The sequence below is a fragment of the Tamandua tetradactyla genome, chromosome 1 (genome assembly GCF_023851605.1).
Source record: "Tamandua tetradactyla isolate mTamTet1 chromosome 1, mTamTet1.pri, whole genome shotgun sequence".
Lineage (NCBI taxonomy): Eukaryota > Metazoa > Chordata > Mammalia > Pilosa > Myrmecophagidae > Tamandua > Tamandua tetradactyla.
The window spans coordinates 147,670,247-147,695,119 of NC_135327.1; the positions used below are offsets into that span (position 1 = coordinate 147,670,247).

The window sequence follows — 24,873 nt, forward strand, 5'->3', positions numbered from 1 at the left end:
TCGTCTCTGATGCTAGCACGCTAGGTATTGTTTGGAAAGCATAGTTTATAAATGACTGATTTCATCCTTCTCATTCATCTGTCATCCTCCCCAAACAAACAAAGAACCCCGTGACCTCATACCCTGCCATTTAAACATATGTGAACGATTTTGAGAAAAAAATGGAATGTTTAAAATCGGAGTACTGTTAGTGTTACAAGTTCTGTTTTTTGGGAGGGAAAATGTCTCCTTATTGTTTCTGGTGCTAGTTCTATTGAGCTTTTGTGTTTAGGATTCCAGTCTGACTTAACCTGCAGAGCATCTCTTTGCTCAGAGTTCTGTTCTGGCTTCATTCTCTCCGAAGGGATCTGGCTTGTTCTGCTGCCATGGTGCCATCCACTGAAACACCATCCCTTCAATCACTTAGTTCAGACCATTTCTCATTCCTTTAGCCCTGTTTTCCTGAGGGTAAATACATAGTTAAAGCACACAGTTGGTGCCAACAGTACCCAAGGGGCACCCCAGCACCTGGCTCTACAAAGCAGGGGTGAGGCAGAGCTAGCCGTCCTGTTTACAGCGAGGCAGCGAGAACTCACAGTTATTCTCTGCCAGCCCTCTCATCTCATCTCTTGCATCTGTGAAGGGACAGTTTCCATCGGCCGCGTGGAGTAGCTTTCTAGAGTTCTTTGACCCTGGAAGCTGCTCATTTAAGTGCCACTAAGATGCTTCCATAAGCTTTGAACTAGTTACACATACATTTTAAAGAGCTGACCTTTCCCCTTTGGGTCTCTTGTACCCCATTGTGAGTGCTGTGGGTGGTCAGCAAATAATAACAGATAATAACCCTCTCCCATTCTTTCAGACCTCTACAGAAATGCAAATTGCTGCCTTCAGAGGAAGCACACAGGCATACGAATTTTATGTCAGCAGGGATTACCAATGAGTCATGTTTGATGTTGTAAAAACTATTCAGGTGGGAAGGCTAGAGCTGCAATAAGAATACGTTGGGAAGTGCCTCTCTTTCCTGAATGTTCAATTATCCGAAGAGCACACAGCACCCACACAGCCACACACACATCCCAACCCACGAAAATAGACAATTTTATAAAATGCATGCCACAATCTCCACAGGAAGCAAAGTTAAACTCTTCAAAATCGAATGGTTATTACAATATGGGAGAGATTAAATCTGTAAGGTGGCAAGGCAGTGTTAATATGTGGGCGAGTGCCAAAATTTATGCAGATATGTGTTATTTATGCCCTTAATTGTTATTTCCAGTAGGTGCTTAGCTGCCAGTGCACATGAGTTAAGTACTGTAAAATAACAGATGTCACACATCACAAGAACAACAGGGAGTCAACATAAGCAGCATAAATCTGATTACCTTAGATACTAGGGAAAAGAAGAGAAAACACACAAAAACAGATGAGCCTGTGACTGTAATTTACAAAACAAATGATCTCATTCAAATATGTTCTATAGTAATTACGTGTCTGCACCGAGTACACTAAGAGAGAAAAGTCATCTTGGAATAACAGAGCCTATTTGGGTAACAAAGTGTCCCTTCATTCTTTTTTTTTTTTTTTACACATGGGCAGGCAACAGGAATCGAACCCGGGTCCTCTGGCCTGGCAGGCAAGTGTTCTTGCTGCTGAGCCACTCCTTCATTCTTAAAAGGGCAGTGAATGAGAACAGGGAGAGAAAGAGAATGAACGAGAGAGAAAAACGGGACAGAATCAGCCAACTAGTGATGTTTTGTAGTGAAAGGTGTGTTGGATCCAAGAAAAAGCCTTGGATATAAATGTTAAAATCATCATTAATGATCGGGAAGAGAGAAGACGTCAATGCCGCATAAAATATAGCACCGAATGATGGTGCTGTGAACACACAGGCTGAAATACTTTACAAAAACTTAAGGAAGCTAAAAGATTTGAGCAAAATAGAACAAAACCAAAAAGTCTACCGAGAAAGTAAAGACAGTTACATCTAGGGAAAATAATCTTAAATAAAGAAAACCAGTCAGAGAAGAAATGTGTAAAACTGTCCACGAACCTGGTGTGAAAGCAGATAGCAAAGGATATTTGAATTGCAAGGTATTACAACAGCTGAGAAAGGTGAGAATTCCCTTTTGGGGTTTTAAACACAGAGGTGTCTCATTATGAAGCACTGACAAAGAAATTTGCTTCCCTCTTCTTCATTACATGTCTGAATAAAAGAAGCCTGTTCACAATGTTGAATACATTTGGGGGCTGAAACTGTTCTACTCCAACTATTATTTCTAGACGAGCAATTTTACGGAAGCCTGTCTATACACTATACTGCCAGCCTGGCAGAAGGAGTTAGCATAAAGTGGCCATGTGTTGCTATTAGCATTGTGGTAGCTTTTGTTATTGTTTGGTCAACCAAGATTCATTCCTTCTTCCTAATATTACATCAGTTCCCTTTTGGGGAAATTACTTCTCTGCTTCTCTGTGCAGTCTTACTGGTATTGCACCTTACTCTAGCCAAAGATTTGGCACAAGTCATAGAATGAGACACTCTTTCCCTGGACTTTGAATCTTGAGAGGAGTAATACAAAGATAGTTTAAAAAAAAATAAAGATCGGGGTGCATTAATTTCAGGGGCAGAGCCTAAAAATGATGGTCGGGTAGTATCCACTGTCCAGCTCCATCCACCTGCCAAGCTGCCCTGCTTGTTGTTCTTATTCACATTTCCAAGCATATCCATTGCGTGATGTAAATTCTCATTTTGTTAGAGTTAACAAGAGCTACTTTAGGTTGCTTACAACCAAAGATCCCTGATGATTGATACACTTCATAGCCTTTATAGATGACAACAGAAAACTAAGTTTAGAGACCTACATAGTATTTTAACTGTAGGGCTTAGCCAGTCTTAAAAATGCACACACACCACACTCACACACAAAAGATATGTTGAAGTCCCAATCCTCAGTACCTCAGAATATGACCTTATTTGGAAATAAGTCTGTTAAGGATAGTTAAAATGAGATAATAGTGTGTTATTAAAATGAGATAATAGTGGATTAGGGTGGGTCCTTAATCCAATATGACTTGTGTCCTTATAACAAGACGAGAAAAGATGCACAGAGAGAATAAAACCATGTAATGGTGGAGGCAGAGACTGAGTTATGCCACAACCCTAGAACACTGAGCTTGCCAGCCATTGCCAGGAATCAAAAGAAAGGCATTGAACATATTATTCCCTACAGACTTCAGAGGGAGCTTAGCCCTTATGACACCTTGAATTCAGAGTTCAAGCCTCCAGAATTGTGAGACAATGACTTTCTGCTGCTTTAAGCCACCCATTTTGCTACAGCAGCCCTAGGAAACAAACACTGGACACGCCTTTTCTCTTGACTGTCGGCTTTACGATTCCAGAAATCATGAAATTCTCATTTTCACCACAAGGGGGAAGTAGAGCCCTAAAATTGTTATGAAAGAGTAGTAAGTGTATTTGTTAGAGAAAAAACGTACTCTGTAGAAAGAAATAAGAACTATAAAAAAGATTGACTAGAATTTAATAACCTTGGTGGCCTCCTGTTCTAAAATATTAATATCAGCTTCTTCATAGTTTATAAATTTTCTTTCACCTTCAAACTAAGCATGCAGTTTACAAAATGGACAAAGAACGAATATGAATTGTCAGTGAAGGGAAATACTTCATATTTCATCTTGAGTGATAACATGTGCAACCTCAAGGATTTTGGGGTGATTATAAAATTTTCTCAAGATGGCTGGTTCCTGATGAGGGTTAGTTCATGATATAGTTGAGCATTTAGATAGGGCCTAAACTTATTTGAAAAGGTAAATATTTAATCTGTTTTTCTTGTCTGGCTTATAGCACCTTTCATCAATAGAGAAAAACACGTAAACCATCTAGTTCTTTTCAAGTTTGACTCAAGATTTCCTTCTTTCAGGAAACGTTTCTCAACTCCGTTCCACCTGGTATTGATGCGTCACCCTCTGCCTGCCTCAGAACTCCCTGGAGAACTTGTGAAAACACAGATTGCTGGGCCCAGACCCAGAGTGTATGGTTTGGTAGGTCTGGGGTGGGGCCTGAGAGTGTATGTTTCTCAGGCGATGAGGATGATGCTTCTGATGTGGGGACCGCTCTTTGAGAAATCACTCATAGGCTCACGCCTCTTATGCTACCCAGTACTATCACCACTAAGTCTAAAGATTGTTCATGATGTGCTTGTATGCTGGAATGTGGTTTGGCTAAATATTGTGACAATTCGAAACTAGGTGGCTGTTGACTGTGGCTGAGAAAGGATTCTTTTGGGACAGCTGTGTTTATTTATTAGGATTTGACCTGAATATTGTTTTGCGCCTTTGGGTACATTGGCTTCTTGGGTTATTTTAAGGGGATGTGTTGTATCTCGCTGAGCACACTGCAACTTGAGGTGGGCCAAGGAGTTGGTCTTTTGAGCTCCCCTTCATCCCCCCCAGAGTGATTACGGTGCTTGGTCTCCAACATGTGTGCACTGGATGCTTAATAACTGAAGACAAATTCGTCTACCAGTTCACAGACTGTTTAGTATATAATTCTTTCCAGAAATACTAGTACTGTTGTAAAATGAGGATTAAGGAAGGATTTGGCCTGAACCATTCTACCTATACAGCTACAACTGCTAGTTAAATGAAAATTGATAAATTGTCCATCTATCTTTATCTTTTACCTCAGTGAAAGAAAAAATGGACTAAGCACCGTGCCGGGTGTTAGCTATGACTTCTAATTATTTTGGTCACTAATTTAGTGGGTAAATTGTAACAATATGTTCTCCTTCTGCCTTTAGGGGTTGAAAATAGCTACTCACTTGTGCTACAGATCCATTGAGAAAGAAACTAGCAAAAGAAAATCCTTTGTAAGCAAAAAAATGCTGTAAGTATTTTTAGTAAAGATAAGTCCATATTATGGGTTTTGCTGGCCAAATCTATCACTTCATAAACCATGCTTTATAATTATTAGAATTATAAGCAGAAACACATGGACCTACTGAGGACAATATAACATAATGGCAACAACTTAAAGACATTGAAGATTAAAGCTGGCTATTTACCAGCACAGCATAATGGGTATAGAACTTTGTGTGGTACATGTTCTCAGCACACCTGCCCACTTGTGCTGGCTGTAGGGATCTGCACAAGAGGATAAAGAGGTAAGGTAAAGAGGATCCTTTACCCCTCACTAGCTGCTTGCTGATTTATTTCAGTTTCATGCTCATTTTCACTATTCCCTCAGTTCTAGCCAGGGCGGCAGAGTGCTTCTGGCAAAGCATGAGCTGTCAAATCTGATCACTTTGGTTTGATTCTGGTTGTACCACTATCTCTCAGTCTCACGTTTCTTCTCCCTTACATAGGGGTCTTGGTTTCCTGGCTGCTAAAACAAGTATCCCACAATGGGTTGGCTCAAACAATGGCAATTTATTTACGGTTTTGAGGCTAGGAGAAGTCAGCAAGGTGATTCTGTCTCCCTGAAGACGGACTTTCTGGGACTGGCTGCCAGTTCTGTCACACGATAACACACATGGCAATATCTTCTCCTTTCTCTTCTGGGTCCCCTTGACTTCTAGCTTCTGTCCTTCCCCATGGCTTTCTCTTCATAAAGCATCCAGTAATAGGAGTAAGACCCGACTTCATTCAGTAACTAAAAATAAGTGTAGCTCCTGATAGATATCCACACTCAATACGTACTAACTGCGGTCATTATTAATTTTTTGCTTTTAGCTCAACCTTATGCCACTTCAGTTCCATGACGTGGTGCTGCTTTGTCTTGCCTAATTGTGTGGCTCTGATGTTGAGTTCCAGGTTTTTTTGAGCTGGATGCACCTGCTGCTTCTCATACAGCCCCTGGCTTCCTCCCCTGGGGCAGGGCCCCACGTGTTCAGAGAGCTCCTGCTTTTCTACTAGCACTGGCATCATTGTGCGTCCATCTCAGGCAGCTAACACTCCTCAGATCTCACCTCAGAAGGGGCCAGATGGCAGTGGAACCAACCTGCTGCTTTTGCCATTTGAATAAACAATACAGATCACCCCTGAATGATTTGGCTTTAGAAATCAATATTCATTATCAGAGTCACAAAAGTGACTGAATCGGTTAGCTATCGTTCCAATCATTACTTATTGATCAATTGTAGGCGTGACCTCAGAATCCCCATGCCGTGAACAAATAGTTCAGCTCCAGCAAAGTGGGCATTAAACTTCTTTTGTCTCCAGCCAGGTTTTACGTTGGACCTTTACTTGTTTTAATTCCTTATGCCCTTTCTTAGGGAAACCTCATTCAGTCGTTCATTTAAAATATTTACTGTTATGCAAAAGCTAAGTATTTTTGCTACTTTGTAGGTTAGAGGTGAAATTTCTGGAAACCTGGGAAGGAAGACCACAAAACTCAGCATATTTATTTCCTGTTCATAGAAATCTAGTATTTGGAGGATTTCTTCCTTTGTGAGTCTTTGCAGGACACATTTTGGCACTCCGAAGAATTGGCAGGGGAAAAAAGTAACATAAAGAAATACAGAAAATTGTTCAACGTGAGCAAAAAAGCTTTACAAAAGACTTTAACGTGTGGAATAAGGAAGGTATAACAAAGTGGTTCTATTTTCAGATGAAACAATCTCATTCTGTCCTTTAATAATAAATTAATGAGTAAAATGAATCTCCATTAATTTGAATCCTTGTGCTACATCATTTGAACCAATGTTTTTTTCTTTTATCCCACGAATGAGCTGAAGACAGGGCCTTACCATAATATGAAATATACTGGTTTTGTTAGATTCTATTGCATTCTTATAAAAAATCTTTTCATGTTTAAATTCCACTGTGTTTTCAATGTCAGGTCTTTTTCTTTCAAAAGGAAAAGGGTCCCCTGTGGAAGTTTATGAAAGCTGACACATTTTCTTGTAAAATATCCTTCTGAGACCATATGGTTTATCGGTAAGCACATATTTTTGGACCTTTTAAAATGTGTATTACGAAATTAACGTGAGATGCTTTTAGAACAGTGAATGCTATTGACTCAGCAGGGTAGAATGCCTGCCTCCTTTGTTGTTACTCTTTAAAATTTCCTGCAAAAGGCATTTTCAGATAATTAAAAAAGGTATTTGGTCTGTGGAGCAAAAATACTTATCAAAAGAGGTTATATAACACACGGACTGCAGCCACTTGTCAAAGTTAAATATACCCATTTCTTTCCACCCAAAGCCATTAGATCTATTACCACCTAATTGCTTGGAAAATTCATTTTCTTTTTCTCAAATCACAGCCTTAATTGAGGTCTGAAAGCTCACCAAGTGCCTCTTAAATCAGTAAACCTAACTTTTTTTTTTTTAATTCTTCCATAATTTAACTTTGTGGCTGAGACCATATTTTTCTTCTGAGACAGTTATGGCAGTTAGTTCTAGTAGGAAACCTCTTACCTTGAGAAATAAGAAAACTGGAGAACATGTCTCACTGTTTCTGATAATTGACGTTCAGGCCAAGAGTTCACGGCAAAGTGAAACAGATATTAATGCAAGAATATTATCTGATCAGGTTAAGCCAAAAGATTTTTAATCGGTTTATGTTTGTGTTTTATCCTAAATGTCAGGATGAGGAATAAAGACCTATTTTCATTCCGGTTTTGGAAACATGCCCTTCACATGATCATTTGCAAGAGTACCATATGTGCACAATACATAGCCTTATTCCTTGTTATGAAAACCCGAAGAATTTACACAAGAAATATTTTTTAACCTTGGTTTATGACATGTCAGAGTGCTTCCAAGCATAAATGGTGATTAGAAGATCTAAAATGATGTTTGATATCAGAATTAATTTTAAGTATATGAAAGGGATTAGAATATATGTTTTCTTTTTTTTTTTTAATGACCTTAGAAGCAATTATTCAGGTTAGGGCTGTTATTGCAAGGAAACAGCTTGGGAAGCTGTGAACTAATCTCAAAGATTCTATCATTCCTCAGAATGGTTTTGACACTCCCCTGTTAGAATTGCCTCAGAGTTAGTTTGTACCTGCATCTCTTCATTAGTGTAGAGCTAATGTTTTTTACTACAGATGGTATTTCCAGGCTAGGAGGACCCACTTTATTTGCCAAATTTGACTCAAAGTGAATACTCAGTTGTTTCTAAATTTAGCAGGATGTGGTGCAAGAAATTCCAAGTTATTTTGTGCGGTAACATCCTCTCTTGAACAGCTATGTGCCTCCTCCTTCCATGACAGGATAACTTAGATTTAAAGGTAGGAATAAGTAAGATGGGTGATTAATATGCATTATTCTCATTTAATCCTCACAAAAGTCCTATGAGGGAGGAATTATCCCTGTCATAAAGATGAAGAAATAGAGTCCAAAGGTTTAAGTGATTTAAAATCCCTTAGAACTAGTGTAGAATTGGGACTTATTTAGCACTCAATTACTACTCTTTCTTCTACACCACATTATCTCCTTCCAAGGTGGCAACATTATTTTGGAATATACATCCTGTGGTGTTTGTAAAAATTCACTCACATTACTTTTTAGTTACATTGTCCATGTACATATCTATGTAAGCTTGAGCCAGTACATAAGAGATATTTTAAATATTCTGTTAGTGTTATATAGCCTTTAATGATGAGGAAAGGTGAACAGATATCATTTGTTTATGCATAGCAAGCAGTGTCGATAGAAAGCCAAGTAATATTGGGTGCTGTCAACAATAATAATGTTTTACTTCTAATGTTGCAAAATCTTACCTCCTTAAAAAAGATAAAGCAAATGAGCCATTAAGAAGAAAGCTCATGCCTTAGTTCACCAGGCTGCCAGGACAAACACCACACCATGAGTAGAGTTGAACAATGGGCAAATATTGGCTCATGGTTTTGAGGCTAAGAGAATTCTAAAATCAGGCACCAGTAAGGCAATGTTTTCTTCTTGAAGATGGAGTGTTCTGGACTGGCTGCCAGCAATCTTTGGGTTCCTTGGCTTGCATCTCTGCGTCACATCTCATGGTGGTGCCCTCTTCTTCTTTTTCTGCGCTCTGCTGGCTCTTAGTTTCCAGCTCCTCCCTGTGGCTTTCTCTCACGCTGGCTTCTGGATTCTGCATGGGCCAGGCGAAGTGATCAGCTTATCCTGATTCGCCTGGCACTTTCCTGGGAATCCCTTCTGTCCCAGGCAAATCAGAAGGCTGATGCCAGTTTTTGTTCTTAACGCTTCATATTTAGTAACATTTAATCCTCACAACAACACTATGAGGAAGGTACATCATTATGTCCATTTTACAGATGAGGAAATGGTTGATCAGGGAGGTTAAGAAACTTGCCCAGGGTCCACACAGAAAGTAAGGGACACAGTCAGAAATTGAAATTAGGCAGTCTGGTTCAGTGTCAGGCTGCCTCTTAGTGTCCTGCTCTGAGATGGAGGAAGGAGGAGTGTTGGGGATACGATGATGGATAAAAACACAGCTCCTGTATACCTATTAGAATGGTGAAAATCCAAAACACCAACATCACCAAGTGCTGACAAGGATATAGAACAATAGGGACTCTCATTTGTTCCTGATGGGGGTACAAAATTTCCAGTAATTGCACTCCTAAGTATTTACTCAAGTGAACTGAAACCTTATGTCAGCACAAAAGCCTGAAAGCGATTATAGCAGCTTTATTCATAATTGCCAAAAATTGGCAGCAACCAAGATGTACTTCAATACATGAATAGATATACAAACTGTGGTACATCCACACACTGGAATATTATTCAGAGATAGTTAGAAAAGATATGGAGGAAACTGAAAACATATTCAGTTAAAAAAAGAAAAGCAGTCTGAAAAGGCTACATACTATATATGGTAGTTTGAAGATTTGTACCCCAGAAAAGGTCATGCTCTTGTAATGCATTCCTGCAGGTGTAGAACTATTGGAGGCGGGACCTTTTGATTAGATTATTTCAGTTGAGATGTGACCCATCTTACTGGAGCTGTTACTGGAGCCCTTCATAACAGGATAAAAGCCATGGAGAAGCTAAGAGATGAAAGTCAGAGAAGCACACAGAAAAAGGCACAGAAGCAGAGAAAGGAAGCCACAGATAGAGAAGCCAGAAGCTGAAAGCAATGTCCACTACAGGATGCTGATATGTTAAAACAACATGAACAACAAACCCACAAACCCAAGCAAAACCATAACTCAATAAACAAAACTTGGAGTCATCTTTCTGGAGGGTAGAAACTGCACTGTGTTGGTATCGTGCACAGACTAGCAGGCTTCAGAACTCTTCCCTGATTTGGAGAACAGTAAGTTCCATCATTTTGCTGTCAGACTGATCCACAAGAGGGTATTACTAGTAGGCCCAGCACTGTCTTGTTGTCAGTGTTGGAAGTCCCAGGTTTGGGGAGCCCCCTAGTCCCAGGCAAACCACAGCGGTTGGTCACCCTCCTATCTGGAGCCCATTGCCTACGTTTTAACCACAATTCAATTGCTCACTCCAAGCTATGTGACCTGTAAAATGGTAAAGATAATAGTAATTACCACTCTGGTTATTGTGAATACTGAAAACTACCTGTAAAGTCTTTATTACAGGCACATGATTTAAGTGCTCATTAATTGTGGTGATTTTTAGGAAATGCATACATTCTACAAAGAGAAGCGTTTGTCTTTATGTCTAATTTACTCTGCCCAAACCTCCCTCTAGTGTGTTAAGCCAACTAACACAATGTGTAGTAGTCAGTTTTGCTGTTTGACAAGTATCTCTGGTTTTGTGTTTGGGCACATGGTGGAGTTAACATTAGATATGGCCATGTGAGAAGACATGATGTATGTAGCATCTTAGCAGAAGCTTTACAAACAGCACATGATGCACCATGGTCCCTTTCCCAGGAATGTCCCAGGTAACATCTGCCCTGCCAGCCTGGCTTCTGTACTAAGAACTAAGGGTTGCAGAACCCCGGGTCGATCTGTGACAGACATGAACTGTGAATGAGAAATAAACCTTCATTGCTTTATGCCACTGAGGAATTTTCCGTTTATTTGTTACCACAGTGTAAACAAGCCTACATATGAAGGAAGTGACTGATCATTCCAAACTGCTAAACATGCTAAAGTGTAGTTAGGCCAAAGCTGACTGGCTTAACAAAGTTACAATCCAACTAATTGCAAACAAATTTATTTTTTGCTTTTACTTTGGTTTTCAGTTTTTCTAAACAAGGAACAAGGTGACTCTGTGCATGCTTTAGTGCGTTTGGATTTGCTTTGGCAATGATGTCTATCTTTAGCACACTGCTTCCACTCTGTTTTGCCTTGCATTTGCTTGCTATCTATGTGTAATGCCCGCAGTTGGACAATCATTCTCAATCCTGACTGCACATCAGACTCTGATGGGGAGCTTCTAAAAAATATCCACATCCATGTCCTTCCCCAGACTGTGAGACTGAGGTCCCAGTATTGATATTTTTTTCAGAAGTTTCCCGGGTGATTCCAATGTACTGCTGGGGTATGAACTCTGAACCAGATCATTAACTTCTTAATGAGGCACTATGAACTGTAATTGCAGGATGTCCTTGTGGTGTCTGCTGCAAGCAGGATGGAGCCCAGGACAAAAAGAGGGCCTTGGGGCATCATGAAGAGGCATGTTTGATGCAATTTAGTGGAGGGCAACAGACCGTTGCACCACAGTTTTAAGTGGTATTAGCCAACCCAGAACAATTACTCAGTGGGGGTCTTGCATAATCTTTCTGGAAGAGTAATTCACTACTGTAGGTGCTAATCAAATGCTTGTAGAATTTAGCATGTTAGGAATATCTTCTTCCTCAAGAGGGTGCAGTCTTTTTAAGAAAGGAAAGGAATGCCTCTTGATTGGGGTACTCAGGTGGTTGTTTGCTTGCATACAATAGAGATACTGATCTACAAGCACTACGGGAAGGCTCACCTCTTGGGAGGTGATAACTTGCCTTTCTACCATTCCTTTGGCTTCTCTCTAACTGGCCTTGGCTCTCTATTATATTAACTATTTGTTGTTTATTTGATACTGCTGATGTGCATATACATGTATAAACACTAGGATTTTATTTCTGCCTTTGTACTCATTTGTTCTAAAAAATGCCCCTTGGTGCTTTGGCTCTTCTGACCTTAAATCCTGGTGGTCATGTGCAGCCAGGGCTTGCTGACCCTGGAGAGCACTGGTCAGGCTCTTCTCTTTTGTGCTTTGCCCACCTGGAATGTTTCTATTTTTCAGCTCAACCTACCTGCCCATGCACAACCCAGGCTCAGTATTGGCAGATCCCCTGCTTTGTGCAGCCTTTGTCAGCTGTCTTGTTCTTATTGTTCTATAAACCTATTGAGAGCTACCTTATTCCAGGGAAGGAATCCTTTAGCCTTTTTCTGACTCCCTACCCCTCCCACCTTCTCTGAGGGTTTAAATAGATCATAGGCAGAAGTTAATTGGAGATAAAAGTTTACACTTAAGCAGGCAGGTTGTAGCACAATAGCTATATAATCTAAAGTAACTGGAGCTCTCTCAGGGTCATTGAAATGTACAAAGGTATTCTTCCAATGCATTTTTAAAACCTAGATAAATTGTATGTCATATAAAATGCATTATAAAAGGTTCCTATTGAGTCATTGGATTAAATGAACCTTTCAACACCTTTCACAGGAAAAGAGATGGTATTTCGTGTGATGGAATAGTCAGTGCTTGGCTTCATACTTAACGTGGTGTAGCAATCTTCAGGGAAGGCTTTAATTTTTTTTTTTTAAGAAATAAACCAATGAACTCCTGACTCTGTATCACATGTAGAATATTCTTTTTCTTTTAAAGAATATCTAGACTATTCCCAGGCAGGAAAATTATATCTAAAGCTCCTGCCTTCCTTTGATGCTTTACAAAAATAATATCAAATCCCTCTCCCCTTCTACCATACATTATCGCCCACTAAATGATTTACTTTTATGCTAAAAGCTGTCTATATTTCTCTCTTCCATTACATAGCAAGTGTTATATTATGCTAATGCCAAAATTAACAGGAAGCCAGAAGCCAATCTCTAACCAATGAACTAATGCAGAGAACAGAAGCAATTAACATATTACAAAGGAAGAAATCTTTGATCTTAATTTTCTTTATTCTGTATCTCTGTTTTAGAATACTGTTTAAATGATTCTATCAATTTGGAGTCCATTTAGACAGTCTCCCATTTGGAGAAGAGGTTAAGAACACTGTTAGAGATGCTTAATTTCATTTGAATTGACATTGTACTGTTACCTCTGTGGGGATTGACTAAAAAAGAAATTCCCTGACCCTACATAATCTAAATTCCAAAGTCCACTTCTCTCATGCCTTTCTTGCACTCATCTCACTTTCAAACGCATTCATCTCTCACTGATTTGTCTGTAATGGCTTGAGTTTGCTTTGCAACATAATAGTGGTATTTAGTTTGAATATTTTTGTCTGCTTGTTCTTCATTTGTATATCTATACCATGGTTATATTTCTTAGAGTTTGAAGTATCTGAGGATTGAGGCTTCTTTAGCTCTTGCTAAAATGATGCTCTTGGATAGTGATGATAACAAGCTAAAATAAGTAAGAAATCAAATTTGTATATGTTACAATGGTTATGAAAACACTGAAATTCACAGATAAGATTGTATTATTTAGAGCAGAGTTTCTTGAAAGTAATATCATAAAATTAAAATTTATAAAACTGATTTTTTTTTCCTCAGAGCTCTTCATTTATTCATCAAATTTTTATTGAGCAACTATTTGTGCCTCATACTGACTTTAACTTCCCCTGGCTATTGTTCATTCCATTTGTACTTGGATGGGGTCACAGATTTTATTGCAGGCCCCAGAGGGGAGAGGGGAAGAGTAAAGTAGCTCAGATCTGGCTTGCAGAGAGCTTGCTGTGGTGGAGTAGAGCTGGCCCCGTAACGAGGGGTTGCAGGATGAACCATCTGGACCAGCTGCCTAAATGAGAGATAAAATGGGTAAAAATCAGACCATGGGACCTTAACAAAATTGAGAAAGGTCAGACTATGAATTCCACCAGCTGCTAAATTCAAAAGAAGATGCCAGCAGAACTCCCAGGGATAGGCTCAATGGCACTTCTATAGTAGCCACACAAAGAAAAGTATAAGATCAGAGAATATAAATCTCATATCTCCTCCACCTATGGTCAGGATGACACACTAAGCACATCTCATATACCCAGATATCCTCTTGGGGAAGAGAAAGGAGAGAGAAGACATCTGAAAGATTGAACATTTATCCCCAAAAGACTGAGCTCCCTAGAGAGCCTGTTAAGTTACAGAATTAAATTAATTTACAAGAGAGGAATACATTCAGTTTGTATCTTCACTCGGTAAGTGGATGCTAATGAGGAAGAGCAGATCTGTTATAGAAGAAATAAAGAAGCTGAATTTTCTCTGCACATTCCTATGAAGTGAGAGAAATTTTGGAACCCTCTGCTGCGTTTGCTGGGGGCAGGGGATGTTGTGGGGAAAGGCTGATCTCAAAACCTAAAGGGACAATGGTGATAATGAGGAAAAGTCTAGAATTGGTACTCAGGTAGTTCTGGAACATAGTGGTCAGTGTTTCCTGTTTTACTTGAACTTGTTCCTGTTACACATGAACACTGCCCTTTGTTAAAATAATATGAAATAGGGCTAGATAGAAATGTAAGCAGTGTAGATTGTAAACAGATAAGCTGTTTTGGGAAGAAGTGGTCTTTGATGTGTTCCTTGAAAAATTCTTTTTTATTGAAGAAGTGGTCTGTTCTAGTTTGCTAGCTGCTGGAATGCAATATACCAGAAACAGAATGGCTTTTAAAAAGGGGAATTTAATAAGTTGTTAGTTTACAGTTCTAAGGCCGAGAAAATATCCCAATTAAAACAAGTCTCTAGAAATGTCCAATCAAAGGCATCCATCCAGGGAAAGATACCTTGGTTCAAGAAGGCCAATGAAGTTCAGGGTTTCTCTCTCAAGTGAGAAGGCACATGGCGAACACAGCCAGGGCTTCTCTCTCAGCTGGAAAGGCACATGGCAAACACGGCTTCATCTGCTTGTTTCCTCTCCTGGCCTCCGGTTTCATGAAGCTCCCTGGGATGTGGTTTCCTTCTTCATCTCCAAAAGTCACTGGCTCGTGGACTGCCTGCTTCGTGGTGCTGCAGCATTCTCAGCTCTCTCCGAATCTCCCATTCTCCAAAATGTTTCCTCTTTTATAGGACTTCAGAAACTAATCAAGACCCACCCAAATGGGTGGAGACATGCCTCCAGCTAATCCAATTTAACAACCACTCTTGATTAAATCACATCTCCAGGGAGATGATCTAATTACAGTTTCAAACATGCAATACTGAATAGGGGTTAGAAGAAATGGCTGCCTTTACAAAATGGGATTAGGATTAAAACATGGCTTTTCTAGGGTACAAACATCATTTCAAACCAGCACATGGTCTTTGAGATGTAACCTGAAAAATAAATAGAATTTCAAAAGGAGATTGTTCAAGAGCTCAAAAACAAGGGAATATAAAACATGCTTAGGTGTGGAGAGCCGCCTCCCGGGTCTGGCCTAGTGGACACGCTGCGGCCTGCTCTAGAGTTCCCCCCACCCATCGAGTGAGTCAAGATGGCGCCCGCATCCTGTTTCCGCGTATGACGTACGCGCCCACCAACCCTATCTTCCAATCACCTCTGTATACGTGGCACTAACCTATTGGGTTTGGGCACAGTATATAAGAGGTTACCCGGACAGGGTGGGTGGAGACGACCCATAGGGAGCCGTACCTGACGGCCGCATAGAGGTTGTTCCCCCGCGGGGTACTCTGTCCCGCGCGGAACCTGTTACAGAGAATGCAAGCTTAGCTCCAGTAAAGGTCTGTGCTCACAACTGCAGCGTGTCTCGAACCTGTGTCTGTCACTTGAGTCGGTTTGTCTGCGTCTGTCTCTCTCTCCCTCCTGTTCCCTCCGCCGGCCGGGGACCAGAAGCTGAGCGAGACGGCGCCGGACAAGTGGTGGCCCGTACGGGGACCCTCCTCTCTCGACACCTCTTCTGCAAGGAGAGCCGTACTGTCTCTTCTTGAACTGAGAAGGACGTGCATCCTGAGCTCGCAGCGGACTTCCCGCGCCTGATCACCGTGAGAAGGTGAGTACTTCTTATTACGTGAGAGTTAAGGCCCGCGGGCTTTTCAGGTAGCCCCGGGGACTCGGAAGAGCTCTCCGAGTGATTAAAGTACAGTGCCGACTGCAAACATGGGGCAGTCCGGAAGTTTACCTTTGTTAGCTCCCTTAAAGACCCTTTTAGCGGACGGCTCCTGTGAAAGTGAGCCGCCCACTTGTAAGCCGCCAGAGTCTGGCGCTAGTTCAGACGACTCTGACTCAGAGTCAGATGGTGACGAGGCCGAGAGTGCAGGCGCACCTCTGCTGATCGATCTGGGGGGGCTCCCGGTCTCGCCCCCGCTGCCCTCCGCCCCGCCCGCGCCTACCGCTGCGCCCCTAGAGACGCGGCGCCTTCCGGTGGATGGTAGGCAAGGGCTCCCCCGAGTGGAGCAGGCGCTCAGCAGCGCTACTCTGAAAAGAATAAACCCCAGTGAGCCTTTTGAAGCCTGCGTGCTGCCGACAGAGTTACAGCCCACGGCAGTGCTATGGCAGCAAGAACCATTACTCTGGGTTCACCCTGGAGTTTCCCCAAAAAAGGTCCTAGAGCACTATCCTACAGCTGTTGCAGATCTGGCCTTAGAATCAATTAAAAGGGCCATACAACATTTCGGCCAGCAACCTGAAAACCTCAGAGTACCTTACTCTTCCCAGCAACTTGAGATACTCACTGGGTGCATAGATCAATGGGCCATCCTCCGGTGTACATTTCTAGGAAGCATTAACAATCAATTCCCAAAAGCCCCCCTTTTGCAGTTTGTTACTCGACACCCAGTAATTTTTCCTAAAGTAACTTCGCCTAAGCCACTAGCGAGCGCCCTCACCGTGTACACGGATGGCTCCAGCTCCGGTACAGGGGCGTATTGTGTGGAAGGGGACACTCCCAAAACAGTATTTTTTCAACCACAAAAACCTCAGTGGGTTGAATTGCAAGTCATTATTACAGTCCTGAAAGAGTTTCCTGGCCCCCTGAATATTATCTCTGATTCCATTTATGTCGTAAATTCTCTACAAATTTTAGAAACTGTGGGCATTATAAAATGTTCCTCCACAGTGAGCACATTCTTTCTCGAGCTTCAAGAGACAATACGTGCTAGACAACATCCCTTTTACACAACTCATATTAGGGCCCATACAGGCCTGCCTGGTCCCATGACACAAGGAAATCACATAGTAGATGTGGCCACTCGACAGCCACACGTCTTCCCCGCGCTGACACCATATCAGCAAGCCCGAGAGTTCCATGCCAAATTTCATATCAATGCAGGTACCCTAGCTAAGCGGTTTAGTATTCCGCGTGCAGCGGCTAGAGATATAGTCCGAGCCTGCAGGGATTGTGCAGAACAAAGAGCAGTCCCTTCGGTTGGAGTTAACCCTAAGGGCCTCATCCCAGGAGACATTTGGAAAATGGATGTCACTCATCATTCAGAGTATGGTAAAATTAAATACCTGCATGTGTCAGTAGACACATGTTCTCAGATATTATTTGCCTCTGCTGAGACAGGAGAAAAAGTCCACCAAGTCATTGCACACTGCCTTGCCGCTTGGGCAGCGTGGGGTAAGCCAAAAATATTAAAGACAGATAATGGACCTGCTTACACCAGTAGAACCTTCCAAAAATTTTGTGATAATATGGAAGTACAATTAAAACATGGCATCCCTTACAACCCTCAAGGACAAGGAGTCATTGAGAGAGCTCACAGGTCTCTCAAAGACTTACTAAAGAAACAGAAAGGGGGAATAGGTCACGGCCTGTCCCCAAAGGCTCAACTGTCTATAGCCTTGTTTACGTACAATTTTTTAAATGAAAATTCACAGGGAATGACACCTGCCCTTCAACACACCACTCCGAGTCCTCCACATAGAGGTCTAGTCCGTTGGAAGGATGTCCTGTCGGGACAGTGGCAAGGCCCTGACCCAGTGCTCAGCTGGGCCAGAGGCTCTGTTTGTGTTTTTCCCCAGGAGCCAGGACGTCAACCAGTGTGGGTTCTGGAAAGACTGGTGAGAACCGTGACACCGCCCGGGGGCGCCGAGGAACTGCTGCCCAACAAATCAGCAAACCTTCAACCTGAACCGTCCGACCTGGCCTCCAACTCTGCTGATGATGGCGGCGACCGACAAGATGACAACAAAAGTGCAAGTCACCCTCCGACCGTTCAGAGAGGGGACCAGTTTTAATACCCCCCGCTCTCCCAACAGGTGGAATCAGACCTTAAAGTGCTTGGGAAGATCAAGTTAACCCCCGTTGCCTTCGACCTTTCCAAACTGGGCGAGACTGTACAAAGTCTGTGGAACCGAGTCACCTCTTGGTTCTCTTGGCCCAATTTGACTACTTGGATTCTCGTAGCGGTGGGACTATTAGTGGGATTAGTCACTGTTAAATGCTTGTTAGAACGCTTGTTCCAGACACAGTAGCAATTGCGTGTTACTACCATGTTGGCTATGTCACTCGCCCCTGGTGCTCCTGACAACGACCGCCCTGCTGCCCAGTCCCCCATTTCACTGTATGACCCATCCCGGCCACTCAGGGTGGGACGCTCGAAAGCAAGACCCGCTGCAAGGCCCATGGCTGTGTCCCGGGTATAAAAGGCGGCACCAGCAGTCATAATTTTGGTCGTAGGCTGATCTCTTAGGCGAAGTCGCAGTCCTGGCCAGACTAGACTCCAGCCATTGCACAGAGATGCCTAGTGACACTTTCGACCCTGGTTGCCGCTCTCCTGCCCCCCTCCTAACCCAGTTGCGAGGCGAAGCACTGCAGGGAAAGTCACGTGGTTTCCAGCTCACGGGCTCTCCGGTCTCTATATGAGGTGGCATTCTGGTTGGTGACTAGCAAGCCTAGTCCAGACTCCCCAAAGCACCAAAACATGTAGTGGGCCACTCAGGCCCACGGGAGCACACTCATCAATGGAGACACTGGGTCAAAATAAATAAAAAAAGGGGAGATGTGGAGAGCCGCCTCCCGGGTCTGGCCTAGTGGACACGCTGCGGCCTGCTCTAGAGTTCCCCCCGCCCATCGAGTGAGTCAAGATGGCGCCCGCATCCTGTTTCCGCGTATGACGTACGCGCCCACCAACCCTATCTTCCAATCACCTCTGTATACGTGGCACTAACCTATTGGGTTTGGGCACAGTATATAAGAGGTTACCCGGACAGGGTGGGTGGAGACGACCCATAGGGAGCCGTACCTGACGGCCGCATAGAGGTTGTTCCCCCGCGGGGTACTCTGTCCCGCGCGGAACCTGTTACAGAGAATGCAAGCTTAGCTCCAGTAAAGGTCTGTGCTCACAACTGCAGCGTGTCTCGAACCTGTGTCTGTCACTTGAGTCGGTTTGTCTGCGTCTGTCTCTCTCTCCCTCCTGTTCCCTCCGCCGGCCGGGGACCAGAAGCTGAGCGAGACGGCGCCGGACACTTAGGGAATAGTGAAGTGTCTGATTTGTTTGGGGTAGAGGGAAGGAGTTGAAAGTTGTAGCCAAAGAGGCAGGATAGGGGCAAACTGGAAGTGCAGGAGCGAGAGGTTTTGATTTTATTCTATAGGACACTGGGGTACACAAGTGGATTTTGTCCATCTCGCTTTCCTGCTGAAATTCTTTAATAACTCCTTGTAGCCAGAAACCTAATTTCTTAGAGTGTCTTTGATGCGTGTCCTGCCAGGTGCTCCATGGAGAAATAAGTTCCATGGTCATATATGTTTGGGAAATATCTTGCACCAAAACTTGTTGGCGTTCATAATACACATTTCCATACTAAAAGCTTTAAGATATCCTGGAGTCAAGAAACCTGTTTATCATTGTTTACTTAAACCAGCATTTCCTTGTGCCTCTTGGATTATGGATTCTCTCTCTCTCTCTCTCTCTCTCTCTCTCTCTCTCTCTCTCTCTCTTTTAACATAACCCCTATTAACATTGCCTAAAAGTAGTGTTTTGTCTCTTTGGCTTACAAAGCTAAGATTTCTAGCATGACAGGTAGGATCTCTTCTGGTTTTTTTTGTGAAATGAACTTCCTTTCCTTGAGCATTTTCTGAGCTGTTATATTCCTCTAGATTTCCCTGTTACTTCCTGTTTAGAAACTTCTTTTTTGACTGGAGGAGAATTTGTTCTTTTATTTTGGTTCCAATGCACTTTTCATGGTATAGATTTATTATTGTTTTTCTCTACTGTCCTTTGAGCCCTCTGGGGGTTTTTAATTTTTGTATGTCAATTAACTAGGATGGTGTTTAGCACATAGAATGGACTCAATTTATATTAGATAAATGAGTAATTCAAATTGGGCTTTACAAATAACTCTGGTAGAGGTGTGGGAGATGAATTTGAACAGAGAAGGCAGGAAAGATGTCTTGTTGGGAACCTATTGCAGTTGTGAGAGAGTATAATATGGAATAAAATGGGTGTGGGGAGGCTAAGATTTATTGAGCATCTTTTATATGCCAGGCACTAGGCAAGTTGCTTATTCATCTTATCTTGTTCTCACAGGCACCTATACTGGATAGGTCATGCAAGTAGGTGTTCAATTACACTAATCCCTTCTGAGAAACCTCAGAGCACCCATCATGCTGACAGCACTTTTTTTTGGAGAACAAAATATTTTATTTCTCTCAATAAAGTTAAAGTTTACAGTAATTGTATAAAGGAATTATATAATTCCTTTTTACAAGCAATAAACTTAATCACAAATATTTCAAAGACAATGTATGTACGCAACATAAGGCTTTTTATAAATCGCTTTGCTTTTCTCATTGAAAAGGTGTTTGGAATCTAGTTTTCTATAAAGTATATGCAGACCTATTACCCTGATCTTTATATGAAACCAATTTAAACTTTCAATCACAGGGGTTATGATTATAATTTTGCAAAAAAGAGCAGATTTATATTTTATTCACTATTTTGCATGGATGGATTTAAAAAATATATAAGCAGATTACATATGTTGCTTATGATAATCACTGGGTATATGCAAACTGAAATAATGTGAGAGTCAATAGGAAAATAGTACTTCCAAGTCCAAAAAGGTGATTGGCAATGGTACAGAAAGCAGCTTAAACATAGTTCATGAAGTTCTTCACAGTTCAGCAAGCAACAGCAAATGATAGGGTAGTGCGGTATTTTTCACATCACATCTGTTGATCAGTCTATGGATCAAGGCTCCTCTGACATCTTGCAAACTCTCAAGTCCAGCTGATTATTACTCAGTGTGAGTGGGTCTCAGCCGATTTCCTCTGGGTGATTCAGGAATGGAGAAACTTCTTTTCCACAACGTGTACTTGTGTCTTATCCATCTGCTTAGGTGATCACCATTTTATAAATAGACATCAAGCACTGAGGTTTTATCAGCCTGCATTTCTGGAGCATTTGGCTCAGAAGTCAAATAGATGGCCCCGTCTTCCAAGGTAAAGGTTGAACTAGAAGGTAACCTTTTACTGTTTGAATAAAGCAAAATTCTGTTGTGTGGATAATGTCCATTGACGTATAAGGAGGAAAAAGAAATTGTGGTTGCCAAGGAAGCAGTTTCAAATAACTATGGATTGCTGGGCACCAGGTCTGGCTGGTGTCAGGACCTGAGTGCTTCTTGGTCAAGGCTGCTGAAACTTTGTCCTTTGGTCAGCAAATCAAGCTTCTCATCCTTTCATTCCAGGCTAACTAAGGACTCACTCTCCTGTCATGTCAACTTCAAGGCAGCAATGGAATTGCACAGTTTCTTAGAAAGTGAAGACTTCAAAGCTTGAATTTTCTTGAAACTCTGGAATTCATGAACTTCAGAAATCTGTCTGCAATAAAAACTTCAACTGTGAACTGAAACAGCATCTCTATCATAAACAAGAGCTTTCAAGGACTGTTCTAACTTCTTCAACGACCTATATAATTATAGAATATCAATAATGCCCATAAATAAAAGTAGATTTTCTCCTTTATGGCTTTTAGCTGGAATACCTTCCATTGTGCCCAGGTTCTTTGTGATGATCCTGTCTCCAGACTTCCCTGGACCCTGGAAGGATTCCATTGCTGCTGAGTAGAGAATCTTCTGCATCCCAGTCCACTTAGCATCAGGCACATTTTGTGAAGTTCCTTCTTCAGAGGCAGTACCTCTGGAGCATTTTTATTAGCACATTATACATTTCTGTATCAAAATACAGCTCTTCATGCATGTCTTACAGGAAATATAAGTCCTTAAATGTGTGGTTTTATTTTTCTCTCTCCTTTCAGGATACTCTTCATGTATAGGTTGAGCCTTTCAAGTCATACATAAAATGCATTTTCATTGAACATGGCAAGACGTGGTTCAATACAATCCTGATGTTAATGCCCCTGACTGCGTGTGATATAGTCCATAAAACTTTGACAAAAGAGTCATGGGTTATGGTTTAAATTCATGTAATAGGCTGGTAGTAGCCTCTGAAGGAACTCAGCTTCTTTATGCTACATGGTTTTGATGATAAAAAGCAAGGATCTGCTGGCCCCAGGGTTGAACAGTTCTATTAGAGGTTCACTGTAGATGGAATTCAAGTAATCATCAAGCTTGATACTAAAAAGTTCTCTGAAATACTGGAATGCTGGTGAAGCATATGTCTTAAATCTGAAGTCTGGGTAGTGATGAGCTCACGTCAGATTGCTCCCTTCGCTGGGTAAAAAATATACTTCCCACCACATAAAAGACTTGCCTGAGAACATCTCAATTTGGCTTGGAAGTGAGATTACTCACTGTGTATCCTATTCCCACATGAACAGCACCTTTATTAGCAGATGATGCAGTCTTCTTGTAAGTTTTTTTGTTTTGTTTTCCAGATGCTACATCTCCATTTTCAGCAGCTGATGACATCTTTGCAAATGAAATGCAAGTCATCTGTAGTAGGTAGCAGTCGATGGCTTATTCACTGTTGAGACCGTTTTCCTTCCCAGGTTCCTTACCCAAGCAGCCTCCGCTGTTGAGACCAGTAGCACCAAGTCTGGACAGCACTTTTTAAATAGATTCTGTATGCAGATGCAAATGTGACCATCTTTTGCCCCTTGTGACCTGGCCACTTTAGTGACACTTGAGTGCATCAAGTATGGGCATCACCTGTCAACAAAGCCATGCACAGGCTGATCAGTGGTCTATAAAGACTAGCATCAAACTCTGTTCCAAAGATTTGTTTGATCCTGAATAGTAATATGGCATGACCTTGCTTTTTGGGCAGCTTAAAAATGAAATACTTTAAAAAGGTGCAGGGTGTATGAAAATAGAAGAGAAAAACAACACAGGAAAGGCAGTAGACAGATGGCAGTAGAAGTAGGAAGTTAGTAGGAGTCAGCGTGGAGGATAGAGTAGAGAGAAGATAGTTGGTAGTAGAATAGAGTAGAAAGAAGCAGATGGAGAAAAAAAGCAGAGAGAGAGAGAAGAGAGAGACAGAGAGAGAGAGAGAGAGAGAGAGAGAGAGAGAGAGAGAGAGAGAGAGAGAGAGAGAGAGAGAGAGACTGTTCCATTTTGGCAGAGCTGCTACTCTAGGGATAGTAATGAATTTTCATTTTTGAATGGATTAGTTCTAGTCCTGTTGGGTCATTAGAGCTGCAATTGCCCCATTCTGAAACATGATCAACAATATCCAAGTATCTATGAGTCGGGGCTGGGTGGATATTGAGATAATTCCTTTTTGTCCTGATTTATCTTTATAATATCTTATCACCTGAGGTTACTGGAACATATCTCTCCTACTTGAACCTGAATGGGCCCAGCACAAAATGATTATTCTTATTTTTTTATAGGTGAGAAAACCAAGGCTCAGAGAGACTAGGTATTTTGCTCAAGCTTATAAAACTAGTAAGTGCTAGAGTCAGAAGCTGAAGCCAGATTTGTCTGACTCAGAGCTGATATTATATCTAATTCAATATAAAGCTTCTACCAGCTGGGAAGCAGAGAATGGATTCAAGAAATACTGCAGAATTAGCATCCATGGGGCTCTGCGACCTAGTAACTGTTTCATTTGCATATCATTAAATAAAAGATCTTAGAGTGTTTTTTTTCATCTTCCACATTTTTCAAAGCTCCATTTGCACTGTAGGAAGGTGCCACATAGACTCGCACACTCACAGGGCTGTGATGCTGTTGAGTCTACTTCTTTTAGTTCTTTTTAAAAACTTTCTGAAATGTGAATTTGCTTCCACTGAACAATAGAGAATTCTTAAATATAATAGTACTTGATTTTTGGAGTCATAGAATGTCTAATTGATAAAAACTGTTCTGTTTACATACAACTCTAACAGCCCAATGATATATGATTATTCTAAAGCACTTGTTTTTTGGTACAGAATAGAGTTTTTCTGCTGACCCTCAGTCTAGTTGGGTGAAAGAGGCACAGCAGCTATCTCCGTAGAATTCTCTAAAACAGTCCTCACCCTCCACCATTGCAAAACACCGTCTCTGTTGGCAAGACTTGGCCTAACTCTTTGTCTGTCTTCAGGAAGAGCCCATCTAACTTTCCTTTGAGGGGATTTTCAAGTAAATTTTATTAACTCACAAATTTAGACAGTCTAAAGAGGACACAAAGTGATGTACAGGTATGTAAAAGTAGTATTTGTTTTTTACTTTCTAAGCAAAAATCATAATATAAAGAAGAATGGGGTAGACACTGTGCCTCTATAAGTAACGTGGTGTGAGGGAAAACACATATATGTTCAGTGTCTGTTCTTTCTGCTATAGCATAAGCTATGTGAAGGCAGGGACCACATCCTTCTTGTTCATCACACATTCCCAGTCCCTAGTTTAGCATCTACCACATAACAGCTACCCAAAAAGTATT

The 24,873-nt window shown here is 41.6% G+C and overlaps 1 pseudogene; it reads right to left on the reverse strand.

Moving 5' to 3' along the window:
* Window positions 1-21,398: 21,398 nt before the first annotated feature.
* On the reverse strand, window positions 21,399-22,916 carry LOC143686843 (phosphatidylinositol 4-phosphate 5-kinase type-1 beta pseudogene; annotated as a pseudogene).
* Window positions 22,917-24,873: the final 1,957 nt, after the last annotated feature.